At 43.5% G+C, this 16128-nt stretch overlaps 2 protein-coding genes across 3 annotated transcripts in view; both read right to left on the bottom strand.

Annotated features, from left to right (window-relative positions):
• Positions 1-16128, bottom strand: part of Gabrg3 (gamma-aminobutyric acid type A receptor subunit gamma3) — a 580888-nt gene that overhangs the window by 380441 nt on the left and 184319 nt on the right. The gene's annotated exons all lie outside the window — the stretch shown is intronic.
• The window catches only part of LOC121134748 (nucleolar RNA helicase 2-like), a 110185-nt gene that overhangs the window by 4160 nt on the left and 89897 nt on the right, over positions 1-16128 (bottom strand). The gene's annotated exons all lie outside the window — the stretch shown is intronic.

Genomic DNA, 16128 nt, shown 5'->3' with positions numbered 1-16128 from the left:
TGATTTTTTTATTCTTTTTTTTTAATTTAGATAAGAAACAAGGTTGCTTCACAAGTCAGTTCCAGGTCCCTCTCCTTTTCCCTCCCCTCCTCCTGTGCCCTCCCCCCATCCCCCCCCCCCCCCGTTATCCCCTCATTCCCCCAGGGAGGGTGAGGCCCTCCATGGGGGTGTGCATACTCTGTCATTTCATATAGGGCAGGGCCTAGACCCTTCCCCAAGAGTTCAGGGTGAGAGTGCACCTCACATTGTTCTATGGGAGTCCAAAGTCCGTGTGTATACTTGGTATGGGTACTGTGGTTGTCCTACAGTTCCAAAGGCTCAGTACATTGTGATCACGGAGGGGAGCATGGCAGCAGCCAGGCAGATGTGGTGCTGGAATTGAGAGAGGCTACATCTTGCAAATAACACGAAGTCAGACTGACTGTCACATCGAAGGAAGCTTGGGAAAGAGAGACCTCAGAGCCCACCCACACAATGACTCACTTCCTCCAACAAGGCCACACCTCCTATTAGTGCCACTCCTTTTGGGGGCCATTTTCTTTCAAACCACCACACTAAACAAGGAGGTCATTTAAGGAAGAAGACACTAAGAAATCTGACAGATTGACAGGAATCTAGCAGGAATGACTGTGGACTGCAGGTCTTGTTTTGTAGAAGGTGTCACCTGTGCCCAAGACACAAAGTGCTGCACACATCCTTTCCCAAACTGGGTCCCAGAATTCCAGCTATCCCATCTCTGTGAGCTCTAGAGAGGGAGCAGCTATCTTTCCCTCTCTTGATTCTAATATTATACTAAGTTCTGGATTTTCTCCTCTGATTTGCCGATTTGCCTACTGTCAACCTACTACACAGACTCAAGCTATCAAATATTCCAAGAAAATAGAGTTAGAATATACATCTATAGTTTCTGCAAATTGCCTCAGATTGTTATAGGCTGAGACTCAAACATACACCTTAACAATACCAAAATCTGATTTTAAGAACTGAAATACTGCTGCATTTCATCCACTAAGTAGCCAGTGATAGACTCTCCTTGTAATAAATGGAACATGGAAATTCTATCTTGGCTGAAACTGAATTCTACTCTTAGGCTGACAGTAAGAAATCAACTCTGCATTTCCTAGTGACCAGCAGCAAGCCAGAATGGGCTCTTAAAAGTGGCAGACAGAATTGAAGACAATGAAATGATATAAGATTGAGGTTGTAGTAAAAGGCACCTAGTATAAGATCTTTGGAAAAGTAATTTTGCTGAAATCTGTTCCTCTTGTTTTGTACGAAACTGCTAGGCAAAGTTAAGGACTAAGAGTCTTGTACTGGTCTTAAAAGATATTAGTGATGTATAAGGAGCGCCTCCCAGTCCGTGAGATCACACTGAACAATGTGATGGTCCAGAAAAAATTTAGTAAAAATCAAAGAAGCAAGTAAGGCAATAACACGGCCTGTTACAAGTGTCAGGAGTGAGAGCAGTAAAGCTATCCCTCCATGTGAACTCCACAAGAAAGCCCCCTTGGAAAGAGCAATGGGCTTTTTGCCCAGGCTCTGCTTTCTTCCTTGTCTGTAGAAGGTCATCAGAACACCCTTCCTGGATCATCAGAGCCCTCATCTACCTTACCAGGAACTGTTTGGTGCTTGCCCACATGCATGGGGCCCTTGGTTCCGTTCCCAGCATCTCAGGTGTGCAAGGTGTGTGCATGGGGGGAGGGGTGTACACAGCAGCCAATTTTTGGTCTTTAAATTGTATCTGTGCTCACTTTCCACTTCAGAGAAATCAGGAAACCTCGGCTCATGGGTGACCAACTGCTCTCCACCATAAGCATCCTCCCTTTCGTTATCTGGAAGGTCTAGCCACCTCCTCTGCAGAGAGTTCTTACTCAGATCACATACAGCTGCAGTCCTGTATCTCTGTATGCCTTCTTCTTCTTCTTCTTCTTCTTCTTCTTCTTCTTCTTCTTCTTCTTCTTCTTCTTCTTCTTCTTCTTCTTCTTCTTCTTCTTCTTCTTCGTCTTCTTCTTCTCCTCCTCCTTCTTCTTCTCCTCCTCCTCCTTCTTCTCCTCCTCCTTCTCCTCCTCCTCCTCTTCCTCCTCCTCCTCCCCGCTGCTGCTCCTGTTTCTGCTTCTGATGCTGTTGCTGCTGCTTCTTCTGCTACTGCTGCAGTCTTCCCTGATACCAGAAGCCAGTTACATCAGGCTTCTAATGTGGACCACAGGCCACCAACTCTTCAGGAATCTTCAGGCCTTCAGTAACAGATTGACACTGGTGAAGCACAAACTGAACAGCCACAGGATGCACGGTGTCTTTGGATTAAACAGGTATCACTGGACTACTCAGACCATTGCATGTAAGCCAGTCTCATAAATTGCTTTTCAATACATGCTGATTCTATCTGCTCTGTTAACCTAGAGGATCCTAACCAATAAACCGTTAGAATTGGAACTCATCCTGTAATTTAAGCTCTCTTTAAGTCTTCCCCCAAACAGTCAGTGGACTGTAAACAAAGCCAGAATATTTGTTTTTTTGTTTTTGTTTTTTTGTTTTGTTTTTTGGTTTTTACGAGACAGGTTTTCTCTGTATTGTTTTGGAGGCTGTCGGTCCAGCCTGGCCTTGAACTCACAGAGATTCGCCTGCCTCTGCCTCCCTAGTACTGGGATTAAAGGCGTGTGCCACCACCGCTCGGCTCAAAGCCAGAATATTAATCTGATTTTATGCTACTTAGCAGGAGGTAACCGATTGAGAAGCAGGGACTGGTGTCAGGACCTGATGCCCACGGCCTGATGACTAAGCTGCAGCACACACAGCATGCCAAGGCTCCTGATTCCCTTGGGGTCACTGTCACCATGCTCTGTATCCCAAAGGTCCCCCAGACACTTCTGCCTCTGTAATCACTCTTTTCTCTCCAGGCTCTGGGAGCGCGTGCTGCGCAGGATGACATTGATTTGTTTCCTCTAGATTTGACCTTAGCTTAAGACAAAACACATTTTCCTTCCAATCCCCTGGGTTTAAGCACCACAGACTTCTGTTTTGTTTCGAAAGAGACTAAGAGTCTAGACTTCAGCGGCAACCTCTGTGTCTGAGAAGCAACCTCATCCAAGGTTCCATGCCACCAACAGAGCAAAAGGCAAAGGCCTATCTATAGATTTTTCCACACTTCTCCCAGCTTCCTCCCTTCATTTCTTCATGTCTAACCATTTCCTAGGGCACCCTCTTTTGTGTCCCCCCCCCAACCACACACTACAAAAGTCTTTCTCTTTTCCCTCATCATGCACACACTAAGGTGCTCAACCCTGTACTCCAATACCGGCTTCTGTTAATTCAAACTTAGCTCTCAGGCATTGTCCTCCGTGCTCAGCTCCACTACGATGGTCTCCCCTGGCACAGTAGCTGTACCCTGCAGCTGCCTCTCCAGGGGAGACGGCGACCATGACCATCCAGGGAACAACAGGTCAGCCAAGAGCATGTATTTTTAGACGCGTCTTTGGAAAGCAGAGCAGATGCAGTTAGCCAAATAGCAAATGAAAGCTAAAAACAACAGTTTCTGCCCTATTTGTTTCCTCCGGTCCATATTTGTTTGGATTGATGGGTTTTATTCCAGAGGAGATGCATGGAGGAGGCTGCGTCTCTCTGTGGAATGTGGGTGTCACCGAGGTCCATATTTCATAAACTATGGATGAACCACAAAGCTAGAGGCGGCTGAAGGGGAAGGCAACGTAATCAGTTCAATGAACAATTTAAAATGAAGTAAATCTGAGGACTTAAACATCTTTGTGGACAGTGTTGATAAAAACACCATGGAGAGTGCTCTAGTCCATCCCAAGGTCAACTCTGTATGTGTGTGTGTGTGTGTGTGTGTGTGTGTGGGTGTGTGTGTGGGTGTATACCTGTGTGTCTGTACATGTGTGTGTGTCTCTGAGTGTATGTGTGTGTGTATGTCTGTGTGTATGTGTGTATGTACATGTCTGTGTGTGTGTGTATGCCTGTGTGTCTGTATCTGTATGTGTGTATGTCTGTGTATGTGTATGTGTGTCTCTGAGTGTATGTCTGTGTGTATGTCTGTGTGCGTGTCTCTGAGTGTGTTTGTGTGTTGCTTGAGATAAAATCCGGGGCCTTACACATGCTCAGCAGATACTCCACCACTGAGTTACCTGTGCAGCTCCAAGCCAGAGTCAAGCTGTGTGGGATCCGCCACACCATCACTCACGCAGGGGCAAAGGCAGCGTCACCTCACAGGTGGAGTGATGCCTGCACCCGCAAACCCTAATGGAGTCCACGCAGGAAATTGGTCTCTGCTGTAACTCAGAGGTATGCCTCGGGCAACCATACAAGCACTGACATATGTATTCACATGTATTCTTGATGCATAGTCCCATAACAGAATTCTGCATAAGACTCTGTCTTTTTTTTTTTTTTTTTGGTTTTTAGGTTTTTTTGAGACAGGATTTCACTGTATTGTTTTGGAAGCTGTCCTGGAATTCACTCTGTAGACCATGTTGGCCTGGAACTCAGAGATCTGCCTGCCTCTGCCTCCCAAGTGCTGGGGTTAAAGTCGTGCGCCACTAACACCCAGCCGACTCTGTCATTTTTAGTCAACACGTAATTCCTCAAGGAAAGCCCGTATTTTAAGACAGGGCTGGTATGAGGCTGTCTTACGAAACCCTCTCTTCTACAGGCAGACGCCATGTGATGCAAGTGGCGCCCATACCTTCTCCAGTGGCAGCTGCAGTTACCTCCATAGCTGTGTCAGCCAACAAACCCCAGCTGGACCTGCAGCCAGAGCTCTGTATTCGCAACCACGGAAAGCTGGGAAATGGTCATCCCACTTATTTCGGTTTTGTTGGAAGGAGGCAAAAACACTAAACCAGAACAGCGGGGTGAGGGGTGGGGAGAAAAGAAGGGAAAACGGAAGAGAAGAACAAATACTAAAGCAGTCAAAATCCGGAAGCGGCTCATCTTTCCCTCGGTGCTGGAGCCCTCACCCTCTCTGGGAATACTTGTCTCCGACACCAGGCCCACTGTGTGGGAACAAAGTTAACTCTAGCATTGGAATGTGCTCTCAACAACTCCTTTCCTGTTGCTGCAAGAGGTAAATTCATTTCAAATGAAAGTCAACCGTGACCACAGTAATATGATGGCTTTCCTCATCACAGGACAAAAGTAAAAGTCTTACTCTGTGCTTGCTTTGTTACAATGATTTTTGCCTTATTTATCGCTAATCGTTCTTGTGTGGAAATCTGCGCAGAATCTGACTATTTCCTCCTGGGTGCCCCAAGCCTAGGGCTGAGCTTTGTGCTATGAGAGTCACCCCCGAAGCTCACCCAGCTGAGACCAGGAACACTGGAGGGAAACAACACTCAGACACCACGGCTCCTCCGTAGGCACTGAGTATTTGCAAAGACATTTATGAGAACAACTTCCCTGTCGCTTCCTGGATGAAAGAAGCAACGTCCACACGTTTTCAGGACCGGAGCAGGGAGCTAACCCCAGGGGTTTGAAGCAGCACACAAGTCTTCCATTCACATAAGCATGCCTATGAAGGATTATCTTCTTTAAATTACTTGAGTTGGAAAGATTGATTCACCATGAAAGGAGGCATTACCATCCCTGGACTTGAGTCCTGAATTGCACAAAATGGAGAAAGTGAGCTGAACTCAAACTGTAAGCCAAATAAACTCTTTCTCCCTGAAATCGACTTTGTCAGGATGTTTTCTCACAGCAAGAGTGTAGGTAACTAATGCAAATGCTAGCCTCTTTTATCTCATTTTCTTTAAAAAAAAAAAAGAGAGAGAGATGGAGAGGAAATTTGGTGTGCATTTAAGAAGCAAAAGCCCTTAATCCTCAGAGTGAATTTATGCGCAACTTGAGCAACATGAAGATGTAACCTTTTAATCTGCCCCTCAAACTGAGACCAAGCTTGTACCTATTGGAATGGGATGACCCATAATGAGTGCTCCTGATGGCATCCAGTGGGGACTTGGAGCATTGACTGTGTAATCATGGACAGGGATAGGATTCAATAGTCAAAAAAAAACCCTTCATAAAAGAATCTGTGAGAAATAATGTCCCATAATAGCTGAACTCATGGGGCAAAAGGCAGGGTACTGCTCATCTTACTATGAATACAGAAAGCAGAAAGGAACCTGCAGAGGCCAGGTCAAGAGCTGAAAGACAAGACATCCATGATGATACCACCAGAATCAAAGGAAAAATAAAATCATTTCCAGACAAGGAAAAAAAATGTCCCTCATGGATTACTGCTGAGATTTGACAGGAAGGAAACAATAATGAAAGGTGGCTTAGAATTTCAGAGAACCACGAAGAGCATGCGAGCGTGCACACGTTAAGGTACAAGGCAGCGGATACTCCATCCTCTAATGAGCTTTGCAAGCGAAACTTGCAGTCTAAGTCATAATACTACCTGGTGTGATGCTTAATGCACACGTAGAAAATACCGGAGACAATTACACTCAGAGCCGAAGGCGAGCGCAGCCAACTGCACAGAAGTGAGGTTTGTACTATTTGTTCCGCGTGGAAAGACACAGGGACGGCTAGAAGCTAACTGTTTTTCATCGACGGTAACTGAGACGGAAACCAAGAAAAGAACATTTAGAGGCACCGCAAGTAATTCAATATGGAATCATAAAAATGGTCAAGCAACCTGGGTGAAAACGAGTAGATAGAATTGAAGATTGAGATGCAGAAATGGGAGGTGCTGACACACCAGCGATTGCCTTCATCGGAAATGGTCAAGGCAAATCCCGGAACACACATTCATTTAAGAGAAACTTACCCAACTCGCTCCTTTCTTTCCTCCTCCTCCTCCTCCTCCTCCTCCTCCTCCTCCTGCTCCTCCTCCTCCTTTTTTGAGAGAGGGTCTCAATATGTAGGACTTGCTCTCCTGGAATTCACTACATCTACCAGACTGGTCTCAACCTCACAGAGTCCCTCTGCTTCAACCTCCTATGCGATGGGATTCAGGTGACCTAACTGTATTTTGTATTTTTTTTTAACAAGAACTCACTTCAAATTCAACAGCATACGCAGATCAAAATTAAGTCTTTGGAAACGTGCCATGAGAATATTGGCTTTAGGACTGTATAGTTTCTGTATTACTATCTTATTAACCAGATTTTAGATAAAAAAAATTACCAGTGATACAATGGAAAATTAAATGACAATCAGATACACATTCCAGGAGGAAAGCGATCACCTCAAATAAGCATGTCCCCAAAATAACAGAACATCAAATGCGTGACCCTGAACTAGCAACCTTGAAGCAGAAGTGTACATGTCCACACTGTAGATATGAACTTAGTGTACCGTAGCAACTGACCCAACTCTTATGTAGACAGCCAAGGCCACAGACAAACTGACCAACTCAGTCCAACAAGAGCATGCAAATGAAGGATGGAGAAACCGCTCAAGGAGACTATGCGTTGTGTTTGACACCCATGAAATATTCACCAAAACACAGTCATGCTGTAAAATAAAGCTACACCACAAATTTTTAAAGTAAGTTGAAACAACCAAATTTGTTCTTTGACCACAATGAAATTAAAAGAGGTTAAAAAAGAGAGAGAGAGAGAGTCAACAGGGAAAAAATTCTCCACCCACAGGGAAATTAAATAATGTACTTCTGAATAAGGGTGCGATGGGATCCTTCAAACGGTGGTAAAGGGAGCTAAATATGGGGCCTGGCACCTGCCACTGAGGTCTGCCACCAGTCCTGAAAGGACAGGGAGGAAACAAAACACATCAAAGTATATACTGTGCAGCCAAAGGAGTGCCGGGAGACGGCTGAACTGAGCACTTTATCTCAGAGAAGATGAAATGCCTCAAATAAACAGTCTCATCACCAAACCCAAAATAGAAGAACAAAACAAACTTAGAGCAAGGAAACAGTAAGTGTAAGGCAGAACTTAATAACACAAAAGAGTAAAATAATAGAGAAAAACTTAGAAGTCACAAATTGCTCTCGCTGGCCCTGCCAATTCAAGGAAAGAACTCAGGCCAGCATGACGAGGAAAGGAGAAAGTGTATTTCCTGCCACCAGGATTAGACGAGGCATCTTCATCAACTGTAGCATCCACGGTTCTCAGCCTGTGGGTTGAGACCCCTTTGTGGGTCGAAGGACACTCTCACAGTGGTCCCACATCAGATATCATGCATATTAAGTATTTACAATTCTTAACAGCAACAAAAAAGTTATGAGGTATCAATGGAAATAACTTCGTAATTGGGTGTCAACATCTGTCTGTGAGAGCTGGGACTTGAATATCTGAAAGAATGGTGCAGTCTAATGCTATAAACAATCTTACTTCAGTTTCAATGTACTTTTACACAAAAGCATAGCAAAGAAAGCAATGATCCAAAAAAAAGAGGTTGCTTGAGTTAAGAACAAAACATGTCAATAAACACCAGTGAGCACATACTAAACACTGGCAGAAGAGACCTTTCCCAGAATGTTCTCAGGACAGACCGACACAATTGCACGTACTACAGATCATATCTGGAAAACCATGAAAGCAGGAGAAGGCCATATGCAGATTCAGGCTACACCCAGGACAGCATTCTATAGTTATGGATTCTATAGTTATGCTCTGACATCCAACAAGAGGACAAGTCTTGTAAATGGAATGCAAATACTTATCCCAGAGGGCACAAACTCATATCCAAGAACGATCCAGGGAACAAAACGCACCTGAGGTAATAGGCCCTCTGAATTTTTTTCCAGGAGCCTCTCCCGGTTCAATATGTATCATATTTTTAACCGTGTTCCAACAGTTGGGGGACACCATAGCACGAGAAACTGCATTAAAGGGACACAGCATTAGGAAGGTTGAGGACCACTGCACTAGGAGAATAATGATAGAGCTGGAAAAAAATTCAAACAAACTTGCCATACGAATCGAACCTAAATGTTGCCCAAAGGCCATGTGCTAAAGTGTTGGTCACCTGAGTCCTAGAGAGATAGTGGAACCTGCAAGAGGTGAGATCAAGGAAGAAATCTGGGTCACTGGAAACATGCCTCTGAAGGAACTGCGGGGTCCCTGGGCCTCTCTGCTTTCTCTCTGTGCCTCTTGGCTGTGTTTGCAGTACTTGGATGCTCACCATACTGCACTCTCAGCTGCAACCACCCAAGCACCAGGGCCAGTAACCACAGCCTGAAGCCTCTGAGTGCATGAGCCAAACCATCCTTTCTCCATTTAAACTGTTCGTCTCAAGGTTTTCATTTGTTTATGTTTTTAACCGCGGTAATGAAAAACTGGCAAACGCAATTATTACAAAGAGATGGGTAAATGTCTCAAAATCAACAGAGTGGCAAAAAAAATTAACTTGAGTTAAGTAGCTGTCCTAAATATTCTTGTGACCATTAAAGAATGGGTTCTTTAAGATCTCTCACCCAAGCTTTGGGTGACTTCACTAGGGAATTTTGCCAAGCAATATGCCAATGAAAATCCCTGGGAGAGGGGTATACTGCACCTGGCATTGAGCCTTCAGCAAAGCTGATTTAACTGGTGATTATAGAGAGCAACGAATAGCCACCCAGAGCAGATCTCCAAGAGGCCATCTCAGGGTAATGTTCGTGTGCAAGTACGCAGAGAATGGATACATCAGTCACATATTAAACTCATCTGATTGGGACATCCAATTCTCAGCTTGCCGAGGATGGGACAGGATAATGTGACGTGATGGGGAAAAGCCCTCTCGTTTGCTTAACGTATCTTCACATTCTGCAACCTTAGTTTTCCACTGGGAGCAAATATTCACACGGCTCTTTGGAAATTCAAGCATTTGTCTTTTAAATAAGCCAAAGAAGAAAATAATACATGCTCCAGTAATCAAATAAAACACACTTCAACAGTTTTTTTTGAGATCCACAGCCATTTTGAATTACCTCCTCTTCCCCTTCAAAACAATACTTTAGTTAATTAAATTTGCAGTGTAGCAGAAGAAACCCCGGTGCCTATATCCATGATGCCTAGCTGCCAATGAGCTTAGTGGGGCATCACCAACACTCTGTCCCTCCTCCTCCCTGCTGAAATCTCAGGGCCAGGGGCTGAATGGGAACTGCAATGCAAAACCTAATGTTTTATTTTGTTTTCATATTTTTCTTCCCAGTGTGTCTGTGGCCCCAGGAGAGCAAGACAATGCTATTTGCTAGCATCCGGAAATAACACCAAGACTACACGTGTATTAAAAAGAAAATGAAACATGTTTGGCATCTACTGGAAACTCGGCCTGATCATTTTTTTCTGATTGGCAGAAGGAAAAAAAAGTTAAGCTGCAGCTGTCACCTAAGAGCATTGCGGAAAGTGGAGATGATACGTTAAAGGCAGCCACCACCTCAGGCTCTTTTGGGAAACACGGACTCATCATTATACACAGCAGACACAAGGCTCACTCACGGAGGCAGATGTATTATTTGGAAGTTGTTTTGGCTGTGCACGTAGCTTAACTCTGCTCTGAGGCAACAGCCTTTGCTACCACACCATGGTTTCATTGTTTCCAGTAAAAACCTAGCTGCTTGGAGCTTTCTGGGCTAGCAGCAGCTCTCCCAGCCAAGTGGGCTATTCATTAGGCTCTTGAACCCCTGTACTACCTGGCCTGTAGGACCGTTTTCATACACAGAAGTTGCATATTTAGCTCCCGGGGAAGCACTTCTGCACAATCCTGTTTTGTTGGAAGCTCTGTGTGTGCTGAGGGGGAAGGGGGTCTTGTCTAGGCAGCAGCAGATGTCTCCTGCCATTGCCTAAATTCCCTCTCCTTCCAGCTACCACCACACCCTCATTTCTGCTTTAAAGTACCTACAGAAGAGACTGCTGTCCTCTTTTATCATCAACGAAAGACTGCAGTGTGAGATCCAAGCAACAAACAAACAGACATACAGACAAATAACCTGCAATCCCCTAAACCCAAAAAGGCAGTCCATATATCCAGATAAAAGCTAGCATTCCTTGGGAACCTGTGAAATCAGTTCCCATCTACCAAAAGCAGAGACTAGGAAAACAATTCAAAAAAGTCAATGCAAAGAAGAGTTGGTTCTTTGAGAAAATCAACAAGATAGACAAACCTTTGTCCAAACTTACCAAATGACAGAGTGTGAACATGCAAATTAACATTTATAAAGGAAATGGACAATTTTCCGGATAGATATCACTTGCCAAAATTAAATCAAGAACAGATAAGCAATTTAAATGGACCTATAACCTCTAAGGAAATAGAAGCAGTCATCAAAAGTCTCCCAACTAAAAAAAAGCCCAGGGCCAGATGGCCTCAGTGTAGAATTCTACCCGAAATTCAAAGAACAGCTTATACCAATTCTTCTCAAAATATTCCATGCAATAGAAGCAGAACGATCTTTGCCAAACTCTTTCTATGAGGCTTCAATAACCTTGATATCCAAGCCACACAAAAACACAACAAAGAAAGAGAACTTCAGACCAATATCCCTAATGAACATTGATGCAAAAATACTCAATAAAATACTGGCAAATCAAATCCAAGAACACATCAAAACAATCATTCACCACGATCAAATAGGGTTCATCCCAGGCATGCAGGGTTGGTTCAACATACGAAAATCCATCAATGTAATTCACCATATAAACAAGTTGAGAAACAAAAATCACATGATCATCTCACTGGATGCTGAAAAAGACTTTGACAAAATCCAACACCCTTGACAGACTATGGACACCCCCATGGAGGGCCTCACCCTCCCTGGGGGAATGAGGAGATAACGGGGGGGGGGTTGCGGGGGAGGGCACGGGAGGAGGGGAGGGAAAGGGAGAGGGACCTGGAACTGACTTGTGAAGCAACCTTGTTTCTTATCTAAATTTAAACTGGAAAATAAAAATTAAAAAAATCCAACACCCTTCATGATAAAGGTCTTGGAGACATCTGGGATAACAGGAACTTACCTTAACATAATAAAAGCTATATACAGCAAACCAATAGCCAACATCAAACTGAATGGACAGAAACTCAACGCAATTCCTCTAAGATCAGGAACAAGAGAAGGCTGTCCACTCTCTCCATACCTCTTCAGTATTGTACTTGAAGTTCCAGCTAAAGCAATATGACAACAAAAATAGATCAAGGGGATACAAATTGGAAAGGAAGAGGTCAAACTTTCACTATTTGCAGATGATATGATAGTTTACATAAATGACCCAAAGAATTCTACCAGGGAACTCTTACAGCTGATTAACACCTTCAGCAAAGTGGCAGACTACAAGATCAACTCAAGAAAATCAGTAGCCCTCCTATATACAGATGATAAAAGGGCTGAGAAAGAAATCAGAGAAACATCACCCTTTATAAAACCACAAACAATATAAAACACCTTGGGGTAATGCTAACCAAACAAGTGAAAGACCTGTATAGCAAGAACTTTGAGTTATTAAAGAAAGCCAAATTAAAGAAGACACCAGAAGGTGAAAAGATCTCCAATGCTCTTTGATAGGTAGAATCAACATAATAAAAATGGCAATCTTCCTGCCGGGCGGTGGTGGCGCATGCCTTTAATCCCAGCACTCGGGAGGCAGAGGCAGGGGGATCTCTGTGAGTTCGAGCCTGGGCTGGATCAATAGCCTCCAAAACAATACAGAGAAACCCTGTCTCGTAAAAACCAAAAAAAAAAAAATGGAAATCTTCCTAAAAGCAATTTACAGATTTAACCCAATCCCCATTAAAATCCCAGCACAAATCTTCACAGACCTCTAAAGAACAATAATCAACTTTGCATGGAAAAACAAAAGACCCAGGATAGCCAAAACAGCGTTATTCAACAAAACAACATCTGGAGACATCTCCATCCCTGACTTCAAGCTCTATTATAGAGCTGTAGTCCTGAAAACAGCTTGGTATTGGCACAAAAATAGACAGGTAGCCCAATGGAATCAAATTGAACACCCTGATATTAATCCATACATGTATGAATATCTGATCTTTGTCAAAGAAACTAAAAATATACAGTGGAATCAAGAAAGCCTCTTCAGCAAATGGTGCAGGCATAACTGGATGCTGGCATGTAGAAGAATGTGGATAGATCCATGTCTATCGCCATGCACAAAACTTAAGTCCAAATGGATCAAAGACCTCAACATAAATCTAGTCACACTGAACCTGTTAGAAGAGAAAGTGGGAGGTACCCTTGAAGGAATTGGTACAGGAGACTGATTCCTAAACATAACACCAGTGGCACAGTGAGGCCAACAATTAATAAATGGGACCTCCTGAAACTGAGAAGCTTCTGTAAGGTAAAGAACACAGTCAGCAAGACAAAAAGGCAGTCCACAGAATGGGAAAAGATATTCAGTAACTCCACATCTGACAGAGGGCTGGTCTCCAAAATTTACAAAGAACTCAAGAAGCAAGTCTCCAAAACACCAAGGATTCGATCAAAAAATGGGGTACAGAACTAAATTGAGAATTTTCAATAGAGGAGAATAAAATGGCTGAGAGACACTTGAGAAAGTGCACAACATCCCTAGCCATCAGGGAAATGCAAATCAAAACAACTCTGAGATACCATCTTATTCCTGTCAGAATGGCTAAAATCAAAAACACCAAGGACAGTTTATGCTGGAGAGGATGTGGAGAAAGGGGAACACTCCTCCACTGCTTGTGGGAGTGCTGACTTGTACAGCCACTTTGAAAAATCAGTATGGAGATTCCTCAGAAAAATGAGAACCAGTCTACCACAAGACCTAGAAATTCCACTTTTAGGCATATACCCAAAAGATGCACATTCATACAACAAGGATGTCTGTTCCATGATGTTCATAGCAGCATTATTTGTAATAGCCAGAACCTGGAAGCAACCTAGATGCCCCTCAGCTGAAGAGTGGATAGAGAAAATGTGGTACGTTTACACAATGAAGTACTATTCAGCAGAAAAAAACAATGGAATCTTGAAATTTTCAGGCAAATGGATGACACTAGAAGAAACCATACTGGGTGAGGTAACCCAGTCACCCAGCTGGGATTGACTGTGAAACAAGATTGTTCCTAACCTAAATAAAAAATAATTAAAAAAAGAGTTGCCATGCTTATGGCATCTCTTCACAAGAATATGAAACCCTAAGACATTACCCTTCGCCTAGTGAAACTCAACACTGTGCCTTGCTTAGCAACTCTCAGAGCAGTCTGGTAAATGTAACAGGCACTGAGCGAGAGGCCCTGGAGCACCCACCACAAAACAAGCCTGGGTTAAGCATGGCTGGTTGGTTCACACCTGAAAATCTTAACTGATCAAAGTACAGACAATTTCCACGGCCACATGAACATGTGTGGTAGTAGGGATGGGTAGGAATGCCCAGAAAGTTTAGCCAGCACTGCAGAGGATCACAGAGAAAACAGAAGAACAAGAGAAAATAAAGCTTGGGGTTTGCATACGTTAGTGTTAGAATTTAGCCACAGTTTGAAGCTCACGTGTGCCCAGTGAACATACAGGCTTGCCTTAGAAACAGGATCCGAGGTGGAATAGAGCTAAGGGGGGGGGGGTCCATGACGACATAGCCGGGCATTGCACTTGAAGCAATGAACTGGATACTGTGAATGCATCAGGGTCCAGCTTGGCATAAAGAACAAAGGCATGAGATCCAGAAGAAAAACTGCTGCATTTTTGTGGATGCCCGGAACCACTTCCAGGTGGAAACCCAAGGCCCTAGAGCAGCCAAGAGTGACAATCCAATGGAATTGCTCTTTCGACTTTGTGTTCCTATGTGTCTCCACTTAGTTACTACCTATTTATCCTCTTTTGTTAGAGCGGCAATCTGAGCAGTCTTCTGGACCGATGTCAAACACCTTCCTTTAAGCTGTGCTAAGCTTCTTCAGAAGTGTATGTGCTGTGTGGATTCTTCAGAAGTGTATGCGTGTGGATGACCCCCAGAGTTTCTACTGACCCCTACTGTTCTCAGAGCCAGGCACCATCTTACTGAGCTCTGGAATGACAGGAAAGTTAAGTGCAATGATCATCGCTTCCAGTGGAAGTTGGAAACCATAATATTGAGCATCCAGGCAGCATGGTGGACAGTCTGACCACCTGAGCACACTCAGTTGAGCTTCAGGTGGTTGAAACAGTTAACTTCAGACAATTTACAACGCAGAGTGAAAACTGAGGCTGGCAACCAAGGGAATCTTTCAAAATAGCCAAGAGAGAACAGTGTCATTCCTAGAACAAAGAAATGGGAAATGTCTGAAGAGGAGAATGCAGTTAGTTACACTGTTCAACACCATACACAGTCCGCACATGTAGCGAAATGTCATGCAGTGATCCAAAAATATATACAATTCCTATATGTGAAGTAAAAATAAAAAAGCCTAGCATGATGGTTCATGCCTTTAGTCCCAGCACTCAGGAGGCAGAGGAAGACAAAGCTCTGTGAGTTTTAGGCCAGTCATCCAGGCATACATGGTGAGACTCTATTTCCAAAAAAAAATAATTCCAATCCCATTACAAGAAGGAAGTAGAAGAAAGTTGTGTGATGTCAGAGCCATGTTCCACAGCAACTCTGAGAAGATGAACTTAGAGTGAGCCACAGGAACAATCTGAAATCACAGGAGAAACCCATGATTGATGCTCAGGAGGATGAAATGGGACTATCTCCACCACTTATGCCATTTTATTTTATTTTTTTCAAAGGCCTCTTTTTTGTGTGTGGTCTTTTTACTGTAGCAATAGATACAGACATTGACAAGTCAAAAATAAGACTTCATTTCTGAGGATACAATGTAAATAAGCAGGTCCCTGATGGGGAAGTAGAACTCCAGAGTGCTAGGACTTATTATTATTATTATTATTGTTGTTGCTGTTGTTGTTGTTGTTATCATCATTATTATTGTTGCTGTTGTTGTTATATTCTGGAAATGGGTGGACACTGAACATTTTCAAGCTTAAAGTTGGCATGCCCTGCAGGAAACTAAAGACTGAATTTCCAAGAGGCAGAGCGAGCATCGAGGAAGAAAACTTTTACCTCAAAAACAGAACAATTGCTATGCGGGGAAGTTGTTAGACTGAACGCAAATACTTCAAAACAGGGAACACTTCTAGCCAATAAAAGGTGCAAGTCAAGCTACCTTAGTTTGGACACAACAACTGGGCAGTTGTGTTGGATGCATGGTGAATAT

This window comes from Mesocricetus auratus, unplaced genomic scaffold (genome assembly GCF_017639785.1).
Source record: "Mesocricetus auratus isolate SY011 unplaced genomic scaffold, BCM_Maur_2.0 Super-Scaffold_100030, whole genome shotgun sequence".
Classification (NCBI taxonomy): domain Eukaryota; kingdom Metazoa; phylum Chordata; class Mammalia; order Rodentia; family Cricetidae; genus Mesocricetus; species Mesocricetus auratus.
This window is presented reverse-complemented; position numbering and strand designations above follow the sequence as displayed.